The 16,472-nt window shown below is 46.0% G+C and overlaps 1 pseudogene across 1 annotated transcript; it reads left to right on the top strand.

Moving 5' to 3' along the window:
- The first annotated feature begins 12,399 nt into the window (after window positions 1-12,399).
- LOC308438424 (small ribosomal subunit protein uS2-like) lies at window positions 12,400-13,276 on the top strand (annotated as a pseudogene). Its single transcript has one exon. The product of its transcript is annotated as a small ribosomal subunit protein uS2-like (transcript).
- Window positions 13,277-16,472: the final 3,196 nt, after the last annotated feature.

Raw genomic sequence — 16,472 nt, 5'->3', positions numbered from 1 at the left:
CCCTGCTCCGAAGGTGGGCCATCCAGAGGAGCAGAGAGTAACTAACTGGCCCTTTGTAACTACTACTGACAAGTTTTCTCCTCTTTCCCTAACTTCCCTCCAGTGGTTAACTAGGATGTTTAACAGGGTAGATTCAGTCTGTCCCATGTCCAAAAATAACATTGGTCAAAGTTCAAGAAAACAGAGTAAGACAATCAACACACAGTTTACCCCTACCACAAGCACAGAAACTAGATAATCAGCGAGCTCACGACATTAAGGCACATCTGCCCGCCACAATTGATTGCGCCATACCAGAGGCTCTCTAAGCCTTACAGATGCTTGCGGGCAAGCAGGAAGAAAGAGAAGATGAATACAGACAACCTCAGTACCTGACCTTAGGCTCAAGCTGTTCTTCAGACCACCATTCCTTGTGACCTAATAGTGGGTCTGGTTTCCTGGCCCATGCACCAAATGTAAGACTTGAAATGAGTCTTAACTACCGGGAGACACCCCCCCACACCCCAAGTGAGACATGAGAACAGAGTTTGATGCAAATGCAAGAGGCTTATTTTCTGGCATGTCAGGGTCAACCCTCAATCAGCCCCTTATGGCAAGTGACTAGAAGGTGACCCCAAATGGCTATTACAAGCAGTTTTCATACTTTTTAGGGGCACAGGTTACCTCAGCAAGGTTACAGCTCAAACTTATTGGCTAAGCATATTGACCTTTAAATCTATTGGCTAGCAAGCATTAGACAGTACATTCTGAGAATTTTCTACTCAAGAATGTTCCTGTGGGTGGAGAATGGAACTTGGCCTAGCCTTGACCCGAGGTGGATGAGTGTAAGGCTGGTGAAAGCCCCCTAGGGTCCTTCAAGATCTTCTGGCAGTTGTAAGCCACCCACTGTGCTGACCCCCCAACTCCAGCTTTGAACCCAACCACAGCCTCTCATCCATAGCTTTGAGCCAGGCCCCCTGAATGTAGCCTGCGCCATCCCCTGGGCTGGGTTCCTGTACTGGATAAGACGGAGCTGAACACCAGCAGCCATCTCTCCTTCCTGACACTGGCTGAAATATGACCACTGGCCTTATGCTACTGCCGGCATGCATTCCCTGCCATGGTAGACTGTAAACACAAGCTGTGAACCAAAACAAGCCCTCCTCTTTTATCCCTTTTCTCTTTTTAAGCAAAATTTATTTATTCTTATTTTATGAATATTTTGTCTTGTCTGAACACCATGAAGGTGCAGTACTGGAAGGGGCTAGAAAATGGCATCGGGCTTCCCTGGAGCTAGAGTTATAAATTGTTTTGAGCCACCTTGAGGGTACTGGGAATAGAACCCAGGTCTTCTGGTAGAACAAGTGCTCTTAACTGCAGAGCCATCTCCCCAGTCCCAAGTCCTTCCTCTATCAAACTGCCTTGGCCAGGTACTTTGTCACAGCAACAAGAAAAGTAACTCAAATAAACTAAGAGTAACAGCATGTGTCTGGTCAAACCCCAAATGTTCAACCAAACTAAATAAGCAGGAACAGAATCTAGATATTACCAACCATAATGTGTGTTAGAGTTGCAGAAGGCTGTGGCTTTGGGCTAAGTTCCTGTGCTAGGCCCTGCACAGGCAAAGGAGAGGTCAACTAAATTGTCCTCTCTGTTCTGGCCAAGACTTAACTGAGACAAAACTTCTTCTAAAACAAAACAAAACAAAAATGGAAATGAGGAACAATTTGTAGACAGCACAGGGTATGCTATACAGTGACCTGGGTCAAAAGCTGTTGGCCCAAAGAACAGACAAAGGCTTTGTAGATGATTCTCTGTCAAGCAGAATCAGAGTCATAGGTGTGGTAAGAATCACAGGTGTGATAAGAGTTCGCTCTTCCCTCCCTCCCTTCCTAAGCTCTCTTTCCTCCTGTGTGACACCTGCACTCAAATATGAGAGGTGGCTGTGTTCTTTATTTGGGGGAATTGAGGAGGGAGGGGGATAGAGGGGAGGGAGATGGAGGGGAGGGGGATGGAGGGGTCGGGGAGGGTTCAGGAGAGACAGTCAGCTAGGATGAATGAGGGAACTGTGAAGAAAGCTGCCACCTGTCCTTTGCAAGCAGAACACAAAGGGCCCTTGTGGGGGTTTGAATGAGATATGGTCTCTGTTGTCTCAAGCATCTGAGCACTTGGCTCCTGGTTGGCTGCACTATCTGGTGAGGCTTAGAAGATGTGCCTTGCTGGAGGAAGCACGTCACTGGAGGTGAGTTGTGAGAGTATCAGGGGCCTTCTAAGTGAGGCTAAAGGCAAAGAAGTAAGTTTTCTGGAGATGGCCCAGCATTCTGAGAGGCAAGAACCCAAGAGACTTCCTCCCAAGATTGCTTCTTAATGCTGATCTGCCTTTTCCTATCTCTGTTACATAGCCTAATGATTTCTGGGCATCATTACTGAGCAAATTTCCCACAGATCAACATGAAGATGAGCTTTGATAAATTAGTACTCCTTTGATGAATGAATGATGTTATAGAATCCCTGATTTGATTCAAGTAATTTTAGAAAGTTTTTGGGGGAATGGTTTTAGCTGTTTTGCCAGAAACTCGAAATAAAGTTAGAATTAAGCACGGAATATGCCCATGGAATTGCATAATAAGGAATGCAGTGAGCTTTCACAATTACACTAGAAAAAGAAATAGGCTTGGGACAAATCTGTGATCAAGGAAAAGCATTCATTCTAGGTGAGGATGAGGCCACAGGTGTGCACTATGATAAAGCCAGGCCATGTGAAACTATTGCTTTGAACTTATAATGAGCTTACAGAATGAAACGCTGCTTTGAACTTAATATCGATGTCCTTTTGTAACTCTCTTTTGTGTAACATTTTATGTATAAAGTCATTTTCTTTTTATTTTATTTATTTATTTATTTATTTATTTATTTATTTATTTATTTATAGATATGTGAGTACACTGTAGCTGTCTTCAGACACACCAGAAGAGGGCATCAGATTCTATTACAGATGGTGATGGTTGTGAGCCACCATGTGGTTGCTGGGAATTGAACTCAGGACCTCTGGAAGAGCAGTCAGTGCTCTTAACCACTGAGCCATCTCTCCAGCCCTATAAGGTAATTTTCTAAAGAACTTTTGTATGAGAGGGAATAAGAAGGCCAGAAAGAAGGCATAAAGTGTGGCATCTGGAACTCTGCCCCATCCTCCAAATGTGTGTGTGTATACTGTGTGTGCATATATATATATATATATATATATATATATATATATATATGCACACAAACATAGGTATATGTGTATATATGTAAGTATGCACGAACACTTGTGAAGGTGATAAGACTGGTGTTGGGCCAGATTAAAATGTATATATTTGTAAATGTGTGTATTTCTGTGTATCTTTTCTGTGTAAATGATTTTCTTTTTCTTTTCTTTTCTCTCAGCCAGCAAAAGGTCCTTGAGCCAGAGAGAAGGGAGCCCTAACAATTAAGCTTCTTTTCTATTTAATCTCCTTGCTAACATAAAAAGTCTATTACCAGAAACCAGTTCTGTTCTTAGAATAGTAAAGAGTTATAGACAGAAGAATTGCCAAGGATAAACTTTGGCCTCAACCGGACTCCGTACCTCTCACAGGACACCGACATGAGAGAGAGCAAAGCTTCATCCCACTCACAGTTCACTGTCTCTGCTTCTTACTTCTGTTTGGTTCAGATCTTGCAGGTCCAGTTCAGCCTCCTTGACTCCTGACCATGATAGACTCTTACCCCTTTAGAGCAGCCGTTCTCAACCTTCCTAATATTTAGACCCTTTAATACAGTTCCTCATGTTATGGTGACCCCTCAACCACCACAAAATTATTTATTGGCTACTTCATAACTATAATTTTGCTACTGTTACAAATTATGATGGAAATATGATATGCAAGATATCTGAATCTTTACCCCAAAGGGATCACTACCCACAGGTTGAGAACCAATGTTTTTAGACTCATTAACCTACATAAATTATTTTTGTTCTATAAGTTTCCTTGGGCACTGCATTTTGTTATAGCAACATCAAGGTAACCAGTGCAGACCTGGATTCTGAGGAAAGTTCCAAAGCCTGTCAGCATGTCCCGCTCTGCTCCAGTCTTTGTGGGATCTCATTCTGAACCAAAACTCATACATGCTAAATTTTTACCCAGTCAAGGTATATACTGTTTATCTGATTAGAGAACTTTAAGAGCACAAATGTTCTAAATGAGCCAGTTCTAGTTAGCATGACAGTGGAGTTCTCCGTTTTAATCTTTACACAAAAGAGGCAATTCTGTGTTAGAAGATCAGGCATTTTGATGCTACTCTGTCTCCTCGCCTTTCAGGAGAAGGTATTTCTTTTTCTCCCTTTTTCTTCTTTTGGAGACAGGATCTCAGGTAGCTCAGGTTAGCCTCCAGCTCCCTGGGTAGCCAAGGGTGACCTGGAACTCCTGACCACCACACCTACCCACTTCCATCTCCTGATTGCTGAGATTGCAAATGTACATAGCATGCCTGGTTTATGTGGCACTGGGAATGGAAGCTAGGGCTGGCTCTGTGTACACTAGGTATGCACTCTGGCATACCGCTCAAATGAGACTTTGAGATCAAACTGTCATTCTGTATCCTAGGATGACCTCAAACTTATGAGCCTCTTGCCTTGATCCTGAGCAGCTGCTAAGTGGTTTTGAAATAACCAATCCATTCCACATATTTTTCCCCCAAGCCTTTTCCCCTCTATAAAATCAGTTCCTTTTCCTTGGCTCTTTAGAACACTTATTCCAATTTACACAGTCATTGCCCAATTCCAGAATGGAAAATAAAGCCAATTAAGATTGCTAAACTTCGATGTTGCAACTTTGACCTTTGACAGCAACACAGAGACATGTGTGGTTCTTGTTGGGGACTGGCCCCGAAGGCCCTGCTGATGTTGCACTGATGTCTGAAGGAAATACTAAATTCTCATTAGAGGTGGTGAAGGTGGCAATGTCACAGATCTGCTGAATTCTGTCCGTTGATTTCCAATGTCCAGATCTTCCTGATTACAAACAAAGGCAGGTCACTGTCCTAGTTAAACCTGTCATCTCTCCATTGCAGCCAAGAAAAATAGAAAGCTAGAATCCTCACCTGTTCCTCTTGGGCCCTCTTGCCAAAAGGCCTCTGTGTCCTCTCCTCCTCACTAGCTTCTAATCTCAGGAGCCTTTGTTCATGCTTCTGTCTGGCCATGGTTGCCTCTAGGCAGCTTTGTTTAGGACAGAGCAATCACATATGCTAAAGGAGGAGGAGGGGGCTTTAAAAGCCATTAACAGTGCGTAAGAATTGTGTTATGGGGTGGAAACATAGCTTAGGGCAAGTCACTTGTCTATTGTACACACAGCCCTGGGTACAATCCTAAATGGGGGTAGGGGTAGGAAACCCCAGACAAACAGAAGAACATTTTATGTTGCTTCAGATAAAGTACCCCACAGAAACCAGCCAAAATCACTGAGTCACTCCTACCAGAAAGTAAGCCTTGCTGGCCACAATGGTAAGTCCATCGTACAGGGACATTGCTAGTCAATTCTTCCTTAGACACAGGCTGCATGCCCTCAGACTGAGGCTGCCCAGGAATGAAACACACATACTGTGGTGATGTTGCCTGCATGAATGTGTGTAAGTGTCCCTAATAAAAGCCCCGAGGGAGGAGAGGAGATGAAGAGATGGCTTGTTGAGTATGGTGCTTGCAGAGGGCTGGTGTTTGGTTCCCAGCACCCATTCAACAACCTCCTGCAACTCCAATTTCAGGGACCTGATGCCTCTGGTCTCCATGACACTCACTGTATATGTATACACACACACACACACACACACACACACACACACACACACACACACACACACGAAGAGAGAATATGATATATCTAAAAAATAGAAACCTCAGGGCTGAAGAGAGAGGGCTCAGAAGTTAAGAGCACTGACTGTACTTCCAGAGAACCTGAGTTCATTTCCCAGCACCCACATGGTAGCTCATAACTGTCTGTAACCCTAGTTACAGGAGACCCTCACACAGACCTACATGCAGGCAAAACACCGATGCACATGAAATAAAAGCAATTTTTAAAAAGAAAGAGGTGGGCTGGAGAGATGGCTCGGTGGTTAGAGCACTGACTGCTCTTTCAGAGGTCCTGAGTTCAATTCCCAGCAACCACCTGGTGGCTCACAGCCATCTGTAATGAGATGCCCTCTTCTGGTGTGTCTGTATATATGTATATATATATATATATATATATATATATATATATATATACACATTCCTCTAAAAAAAAAGGAAGAGAGGCCTTTGTTTTCTCTTTTTGGAGACATGCTATTTGAGAATTCTCTCAGTGGCCCTTTACAGTGTCAAGTGACCCCCCCTATTTTTCTCCCTCCCTTCCTATTTGTGCTCACTAAGGTGGGCAAGATACTATTCACATATAACATTCATTAGGTGTAAGATTCGTTAGATTGCCACCAAAGTAATCTGCTGAGATGTACATTCTAAAAGTTTTAACTAACAGGCACAAAAATGAGCCAAGAATGTTAGAGGCTGGCGTCTGAGGTATTAGGCAACTGAGGTACAGTTGGTAGAGCACTTGCTTGGGGTTCATGAGGCCCTGGATTAATCCCCAGCCCAACATGAACTGGAAAGAAAAGGCTCAAAGGAGCCCCCAACTTTCCTGTCATGAGGCAGATGCTCCAAAATAGTTCAGTGGGACCCCAGATTTGCTTAAAGAACAAACAAAATAAAAAACAAAATGTCTAACCTGACAAGGCCTATTCTTCAAGTGGCATTATTGATAGATTATGGTTTTGTCCCTTTAAGACATGGACCATTCACTCTAGGAAGTCAGACTTCATAGCCCACAGAAATCAAGCCACATTCCTTCCTAGAGCTAACAGGCCCCTTCTGGGAGGATTAAAATGCACACAGGCTTCTGTAAGGAGAAAGCAAGCCCAAACTGAAAGAGGACTGAGCATGCCTCCATGGAGCTCTGACTGCAGGAATGGCAGAGTGTGCCTCCGCCTCTGCAGTGCCTAAGGTGCAGCCATGGTTAGGTTCCCACTAGCTTTGGCTTGCTCTCTCCTTTGTCTGTTGCTATTGAAGAACCAACTTGCCTCAGTAGGAGGCTTAAAAACCTTCTTATAGTAAAGACAAACTAGATTCATTTCAGTTTATGATTAACTTCCATTTCTCAAGGATGGCACTGTGCCCCACTTGTAACTTTAACCACAGGTTCTTCACTGCCTGCGCCAGGAATGCCAACCATGTCTTCAATTCAGTAAGTTGTTTCTAACCATCTTGCAACGCTACCTTTGTTTCAAAAGGTGATATGTCTACCCATGACTACCTTATTATGACTACCTATGGTTATGACTGCCTTGTTATGCCCACCTTACAACCACATCTTTGTTTCAGAAAGGACTAACTTGTTATGCTTATAACTAATGCTCCTGTATGTAATCTTGCCTATTTTGACTGCCAAACCCTACATCTGGAAAATGTCTACCGCTGAGATATAAAAGCCTTGACTTCCTCATATCCAATGCTGACTTCTTAAACCCTGCCTTGGGGAGAGCCAGCCCTCAGACACAAATAAAAAGCTTGCTTTAATTAATTGATTGTGTTAATTAATTTGGCCATGATGCTTTTGGTGGGTGGCCGTTTCCCTCCCATCTCTGGGATTAACAACTATGTCTCTCTATATGACAATAACACCCCAATATTGTTCAACTAAAGAACCCTGGAGGGCAAAGCCAATCATCATCTGGCAACCACCCAAGTGGTTCAAAAGAGCCCCAAATTGCTCAAAAGAGACAGAAGGCAAACAGGAAAGCAAAGCCTGGGTGCTCCAGTGAGAGAGACACCCATCAAAGGCCCAGTTTTCTTGAACGTCTAAAACAGAGTTGAAACCCATCTTTCTCCTTCACCGGGCGGGTAAAGGCAGCTGAGGCTGGCAAAACTGGGTGAGGAAAATGTCCCTGCAGGAAACTACTCCAGCAGCTGCTGGGGACTTCCCAGAATCCCCTGTACCCTGGGGCAGCTCACTGAGAATGGCACCCACCCCCAAAATGTAACTGTATCATTTGTCCCTTTATGGTCACTTTCCTATCAAACTTGAGGGTCACAGCCTGTGCCCTAAGCCAGGTTTAGCCACCCATCTTCAATAAATGAACAAAAAGAGCCAAATTAATAGTGGAAAAGGCAACTGGCAGTAATGGGCCACACCTTTGATCCCGGCACTTGGAAGGCAGAGACGGGCAGATCTCTGTGAAGTCAAGGCCAGTCTGCACTGCAAAGCAAATTCCAAGACAACCAGCGCTGACTCAATAAATAATAAATAAATAAATAAATAAATAAATAAATAAATAAATAAATGGGAGGAGGTGAGGGCTGCTGGAGAGATGGCTCAGTGAGGAAGAGCACTGGCTGCCCTTCCAGAGGTCCTGAGTTCAATTCCCAGCACCCACATGGTGGCTCACAACTATGATTAATGGGACCCTATTTGCTCTTCTGGCCTGGAGGCATTCATTCAGACTGAGCCCTCATATACAGAAAATAAATCAATAGATAAATCTTGTTTTAAAAGAGTGGGAAAAAGAAGATTTATTCAATGGACACAGTGGGAAGAGAAACAAAAAGACACAGAGCAAACTCCTTAAGTCTGTCTTGGGGGCCCCCCCTGAAGTGAAGTTAAAGCTTAAATAGAATCAGGGATTTGTGCCTTTGAGCAGTGTGGGTTAAGATACAGCCCAAACCACTGACCCATCCTTGTATGGACTTCAGTCACACCCTGCAGGGTTGGCTGGCAAGCTGTTAGAATCCTGTGAGATGGGCTGGAGAGGTGGTTCAGTGGTTAAGAGCACTGATTGCTCTTCCAAAGGTCTTGAGTTCAAATCCCAGCACCACTCACAACCATCTGTAATGAGATCTGATGCCCTCTTCTGGTATGTCTGAAGACAGCTACAGTATACTTATATAGAATAAATAAATTAACATTAAAAAAATAAAACTCCCTAGAATCCTGTGAGATTTCTTCCTGGGAGTTAAGGTACCTCTCTGGCTGAGGTCTTTATTTTCTCCCAACATGAGATTCCAAGAGAAATTTCCATTTCTACGGAATACAGTTTCAGGTTGCAAAGAGATGAGGTGAGCAGCCTTTTCCTGCCTTTGTGCTCTGCCTTTTCACAGGCTCAGAAACCTGGAGAGAGCTGACCAGAATGAACTGTGATATCTGAGACCCAGGACCACATAAACACTTCTCCTTTTGTTTCCGGATTGTTGCAACAATGGAAAACCTGATTAACACAAAGTGTGAGGCCTTACTTAGTTTTGGTCATTATAAAGAAGGAAGGAAAGGAGGAAGGAAAAAAGGGAGGGAGGGAGGGAGGGAGGAAGGAAGGAGGGAAGGAAGGAAGGAAGGAAGGAAGGAAGGAAGGAAGGAAGGATAGGGAAGGAGAAGGGGAAAGAAAGAAGTGAAGGAAGGGAAAGGGAAGGGAGTGTGGGGAGTGGGCAGGAGGGAGGATTGGGAGGGGAAAGACCATTTGAAGCCCATGAACAGAAGTGTGGGAGGAGGGTTCGAGCTGAGGACTCTTGTGGAAGGAAGGAGTATGAGGAAGGTCCTAGATGGGAGAGCCCAAGCCTGACTGCAGGTGTTAACCCCACAGACTCCAGAAGAAGGACCACAGCCCAAAGCATGACCAACATAATTCAAGCAAGCGTCTTTTAAATTCACGTCCACAGACCGTCTGTCCCTAAGGCAGATTCAAGAGATCAGCATTAGACATAGTGAAGGTAAAGCTGTTATAGCTTGGGAGTGAAGGGTTTTCAAATGGGGGGTTGGTAGGCCAACAGGTGGGGTTACAGGAGCAGAACATAAGTGTAAGGAGTTGTTCATAATAACCTCTTGAGACAAGGTTGCAAGGTTGCAAGGTAACAATTGGGGTAATGACAATGTGGTCATAACCTTTTGTAACAGAGGCATGGTTGTGGTTTTCTGGAGCAGGCAGTACAGAACTATTTGTAGTTAAGGTTACAGGTCAGGCATAGTCTAATCCTTGAGAGACAGATTTAATTATCAACACAAGTGAACCTAGTTTGTTTTTTTAACTGTAAGATGGCTTTCAAGCCTAAGACTAGGCAGGCTGGTTTATCACGGGGTTGGATGCACAGGGAAGCCAACAGGACGGTAGGTAGCAGATAGCAAAGCCAGAGGTGTGCTGCCCTCTGAGCAGGAAGACTTTCCACTCCCCTGCTTCAGCCTTTTACCTGTGTGCTCAGTACTTCCGGCCTTCCAAGGCTGCCATAGCTGATCCTCTAGCTCACTCCCTCTGGCTATTTCCTTAGCACCAGGAGACATCCAGCTCACCGGCAATCCCAGCAGGACCCCTGAGGCTTTTCCTTTCTCTCCTTGCCCGTGTGACCCTTTGGCAGCTCCCCACAGTGTAGTCTCTGCAAGATCCTCAGACAAAGCTGCTCATACTAGGTAGGAAAGGAAACCCAGATTCCTTTAAAGTTAGAGGGCAGTAGAGAGGTGTGCAGTTCTATTTTGTTTGGACATGTTGACCTGCAGGTATCTGGTTTGAGCTATCAGATGAAGACAGAGTTTATCCGGTGCTTAGCAGAGAAGCTCTTGTGAGCACAGCTCCTATGAGCCCTGAACCTGCAGGTGACACTTGTCACATTCTGGATGAAGCTTAGAATCCAGACCTTGGCCACCAGAGGCCACATCTCCTGGTTGGCCAAAGGGCACTGCCTGCATAGTGATAAAAGATTGCTGTCCTGATTCCATCCTGCTTCTATTGCCTGGTTTGTTCTAAATCTGTCCTGGCCCTTCTCACATCCCAAGGACTGTGAACCGGAGGCTGCCCATCACAGCCATCTCATGAAGATGGACCAATCGCTCTCCCCAGGGATTGTGAACTGCTGAGCCCTCACCCACACTTTGCATTATGTTACTTGCTTTACATTTTATGCTTTTATATTGTGCATGTGTATCAGGGACAGGATACACATGTGTGGAGGTCAAAGAACTTCCTGTGAGAGTCTGCTCTCTCTTCCTCCCATGTGGGGCCTGGGGATCAAACGTGGCTTGTCAGGCTTGGCAGCAAGTGCCTTTGCCTGCTGTGGGCCATCTCTCTGGCCCACTCTGCTTTTTCTTCTTCCACTGGACAATCCTGAAGCTCTCCACACACAGGGGTTAGCATGCTGGCCCTTCTTCCTTCCCCAGGCGGGCCATACTGAACACATCCTTTTCTTTCCTTGTCATCTGTCCCTGATTGGACTCTCAAGTTGACAGGTAGCTGGATCTGGTGTTCCTGAGACTGTTAAGAGTCAGTCCTCCAGCCTAGAAGTTCTGAGGACATCCTGAAGTGGGTAAAAGAGGTAGACAAACTGAGCAGATGTGAGCCCACTGTCATTGGCCATTGAAGGATTCTGGCCACAAATAGTGTAGTCAGTTTCACAGTGGCTCTATTCATCGCAGCTCAGGAAAGAAGCCTGCCAGACTGCCACATTCCTCAAACAAATCTTCCTCTTTCTCAATACTCTAGGATGTGCAATTCTGACCCCTAAGATCCAGGAGACTTGGGGGGAACATGGACAGGGCAAACTGGTGATGTCCTTTGTCTTGTTTGGTGGATAGGAAGGCCAACTTTAGGAGGATTGCAGCCCTGGGGAGTAACTGAGGACTGAGGACTTGAGGGACAGGAGGAGAAAGAGAAGGGCTGGAGTGGGTCACAGAAGGACCAAAAACATGTGTTCTGTCCACACCATGAAATATTATGCAGCCTTAAAAAGGTAGGGCATGACGAGGAAAGGTAGTGTAGAGGCAGAAGGACACAGGAGTCATGAGGGACGCCGCTGAGCTAAGCCGTTTTTTCTAGTATCAATTATTCCATCATAGGTGTTTGTTTGGTTGGTTAGCTTTTGTAGCAATATTTGAATTCCACTTTCTGTGTATTGAAATAGCAAGAGCCATCTTTACATTCTAGAAGAACACAACCCATATGTGGTGGTTTGTATATACTTGGCCCAAGGAGTGGCACTATTAGGAGGTGTGGCCTTGTTAGAGTGGGTGTGGCCTTGTTAGAATGGGTGTGGCCCTGTTGGAGTGGGTGTGTCACTGTGGGTGTGGGCTTTAAGACCCTCATCCTAGCTTCCGGGGAGCCAATATTCTACTAGCAGTCTGCAGACGTAGAATTCTCAGCTCCTCCTGCACCATGTCTGCCTGGATGCTGTCATGCTCCTGTCTTGATGATAATGGACTGAACCTCTGAACCTGTAAGACAGTCCCAATGTTGTCCTTATAAGAGCTGCCTTGCTTTTCTGCGCTACCCAGGGAAGGGTCCATATGGCGTTGTTTTTGGTTTCCATCATAACTTAAAAGGGAAATTTACACACTGTCCGGAGACCTTGACGTCCTGCAGAGGAAGGAGGAGGATGTCCTCGAATTCCTTGCTGCAGGAACCCACTTAGGTGGCACCAACCTTGACTCTCAGATGGAACAGTACATCTACAGAAGGAAAAGTGACGGTATCTACATCATAAATCTGAAGAGGACCCGGGAGAAGCTGCTGCTTGCAGCTCAAGCTATTATTACCATTGAGAACCCCGCCGACGTCAGCGTCATCTCTTCCAGGAACACTGGCCAGCGAGCTGTGCTGAAGTTTGCTGCTGCTACAGGAGCCACTCCAATTGCTGGCCGCTTCACACCTGGGACCTTCACTAACCAGATCCAAGCAGCCTTCAGGGAGCCATGGCTTCTAGTGGTGACTGATCCCAGGGCTGACCACCAGCCCCTCACAGAGGCCTCCTATGTCAACCTGCCCACCATTGCTCGGTAACACAGACTCTCCCCTGCGCTATGTGGACATTGCCATCTCGTACAACAACAAGGGAGCTCACTCAGTGGGTTTCATGTGGCGGATGCTGGCCCGGGAGGTACTCCGCATGTGAGGTACTATTTCCCGTGAGCACCCATGGGAGGTTATGCCTGATCTTTACTTCTACTGAGACCCAGAGGAGATTGAGAAGGAGGAACAGGCTGCTACTGAGAAGGCTGTGACCAAGGAAGAATTTCTGGGTGAATGGACCGCACCAGCTCCTGAGTTCACTGCTGCTCAGCCTGAGGTGGCTGATTGCTCTGAGGGTGTGCAGGTGCCCTCTGTGCCCATCCAGCAGTTCCCCACAGAAGACCGGAGTGCTCAGCCAGCCTCTGAGGACTGGTCAGCAGCTCCTACAGCGCAGGCCACTGAGTGGATTTGAGCCACCACTGCGTGGTCCTGAGCTGCTCAGCAGACACTCGAGGAAAGGGGAAAAAGGTGGAAGGAAAATAAAGTTTCTAAAAGAGAGAGAGAGAGAGAAAAAAAGAGCTGCCTTGGTCATGGTGTCTGTTCACAGCAGTAAAACCCTAACTAAGACAACGTGTTAGTCCTTTGAGGAAATGACTGTAAAACTTGGGTTTCCTTTTGTAATCCTATTGGCCAGTAGTGCAACAGCAACTAGACAAATAGTCCATACATCTACTAATCGACCTATTTAAAAAAGTGATTTAAAACAAAAAAGAAAGAAAGCTTGTTCTTGCTGGGCATGATACCCCGTGCCTTTAATCCCAATACTTCAGACTGGGGCAGAGGCAGACGGATCTCTGTGTTCAGGGCCAGCCTGGTGTATAGATCAAGTTCCAGGACAGTCAGGGCTAAATAAGAAAACCCTGTCTTGTAAAACATAAAACAAACACACAAATGAGTTTGTTCTTGGGGGATAGATATTTGTGTCACTTAAAATTCTCCCAACACCTTTTTAAAGGTTCATTTCATTTATATACATATACATATGCCTGTATATATACACATATATATTCATTTCATTTACATACATATACATATGCCTGCATATATACACATATATATTCATTTCATTTACATACATATACATATGCCTGTATGTATACATATATATGTATATGTTCACTTCATTTATATGCATGTGCTTGTATATATAAATTTATAAAAATATAGATACATAGATAGATAGATATAGATTCATACACATATACATGTAGTCTCTGTGTATACCCAAGAAGGCCAGAAGAGAGCATCAGATCTCATGGAGCCAGAGTTACAGGAAGCTGTGGGCCACCTGACGTGGGTGTGGAAATCCAACTTGAGTCCTCTGCAAGAGCAACAAGTGCACTTAACAGCAGAGCCATCTCTCCAGTCCCTAAGGTATGACATCATTTGTTGTTGTTGTGAATGACAAGAGTCAGCAATAGGAGGAGAGAATAGACTCCTGAATGTTGTCCTCTGACTTCCACACTTGGGATGTGGCACGTGTGTGCCTACACTCACACACACACATCATACACACAATAATAAGGAATGGATGATGGTGATGATGATGATGATGATGAAGGGCATAATACGAATGCCACGCTATACTCCCAGCGCTCAGGAGGCGGATGTAAGGGAATAAGGAAGTCAAGGTCATCTTTGACCACAGAGAGTGATGGAGGCTGACAGTCTCTCTGAGCAAAGGGAATTACACCGTGCACCGTACACAGCTCAGGACCTCTTGCTAAATAAGCCGATAAGACAGGCGTGCATCTGCACAGGGAAGGTTACCGCAATGCTTGCCTAAGACGGGCTCTTCTTCAGTAAGAGCAGTGGCTCTTAGCCCTGGCTGGCCTGGAATAAATCCTCTGTCAACACAGCCCTTGGGTCCTCTGGGAGAAGGTGCTGAGGCAGATGACTGCCCTGTGGCTCTCTGAGTAAGACCCTCATCGGCAGAACTGGCTGATCATTCGCTTAGCCACACAAACACAAAATGATCCCCGGTGGCCAGATCACACTGAATCCCATCAAACTGGAGAGGAATCAGCCAGGAGCTTGCAACACACTGGCAGATGGTGTAACCTCTCACCCGGGAAAAGGACACTAAACCAGGGAAGAAGGCAGCACCCATCCACCACATGAATGGGCAGGTGATAAACTCAATCAACCAGGGCTTGATTCAGCGCAGCTGAATGATTCGATCGGCCTTTTGGAACCTTCTTCTGCTAGAACCTGTTGGGTACCTTGGCAGCCAGCGTGGGAACAGCCCCGGACTGAGGGATAAGGTCAGTCCCTTATCTGACCTGTTGAGGGCTGAGTGAGGTCTGCTGCCTTGTTCAGCCTTGGGTTCAGGGAAGCCTCTAGAACCCCCGAGAGCTGCTTTCACCTTCTCTCGGGTGTTCTGTAACCTATGTTTCACCGGCGTGGTCAGAGTGTTAGTGATAACTAATGGTCAAGATTGGAATGGGGGCCTGGAGAGACAGCACGGCCATTGAGGGCACACTGGCTGCTTGCTCTTCCAGAGGACACGCCGCAGGCATGGTTCCTTTCTCAGTGACTCACAACTGTCTATAACTCTAGCCCCAGGAGATCCAACACCCTCTTCTTGCCTCTGCGGGCAAAACACCCGTATACATAAGCCTCGGGATGGAATACGGAGCAGCTGATGGGCAAGGCCACCGTTGCTGAGCAAGCTTACAAGAAAGCAAGGAAAGGGAGAGGCAGGCCGATTTGTCGTTACTGGATACGTTCTGGCACGGTGGAAAGACGTGGTGTCTGCCTCTGTTAATACCACTGCAGTGCACAGCAGCGAAACAAAGCCATCAGTCAAATGCACAGGAACCAGGCGGCAGAGTAGTGGTGGGTGGTGGCCAGAGAGTGGCCGGTAGGGACAAGGTCAATGTGTGAAGCCAGGAAGAGTCCCTGGGAGGAATAGTGGTCATTCTGCACAAAAGGGACTCAAGGGAATTGAGATTCACATTCAGTGCCCTTAACCTCTGAGCCATCTCTCCAGCAAGATTCACCTTCAGAAAAAGTAGAAATTATACTTCTCAGGAAATGTATGTTTTACAACTGAAAACGGAAACAGATGGGCTGGAGAGGTGGCTCAGCGGTTAAGAGCACTGACAACTCTTCCAGAGAGGTCCTGAGTTCAAATCCCAGCAACCACATGGTGGCTCACAACCATCTGTAATGGGATCCAATCCGATGCCCTCTTCTGGTGTGTCTGAAGACAGCTACAGTGTACTTATATACAGTAAATAAATTTTTCAAGAAAGAAAAAGAAAGAAAACAGAAACAGAGAAAGGCACTGCTGCCAGGGCCGGTGGCACAGGTCGGGCAGGTGGAGGCGGTAAGACTGTGCAGACCACGGCTGGATTCCCGTCCCAAGGCATCACTGAGGGCTGGGTAAAGTGTAGGAAGATGACTCGCCAGTCTGAACCTGAACTGTGTGTAGGACTCGGGGTACAGGCTCCAGTCACAGATGTTCTAGCCCACATCCAACACATTCTCTTTTTGTCCCGGGCTGAATCAAGCCTGCCAGCCTCCCCCACTTGCAGAAAAGCTCCTGGAGGATGATCAAGACATCTGACAAGTTGGCAGACAACGGAGAGCCTGCAGGCAGTCAGGCTCTGGGTGCAGGGTTGGGT

The sequence above is a fragment of the Micromys minutus genome (assembly GCF_963924665.1).
Source record: "Micromys minutus genome assembly, chromosome: 27".
Taxonomy (NCBI): Eukaryota; Metazoa; Chordata; class Mammalia; order Rodentia; family Muridae; genus Micromys; species Micromys minutus.
Note: the sequence above shows the minus strand (reverse complement) of the source record. Positions and strands in the feature narration are given on the sequence as shown.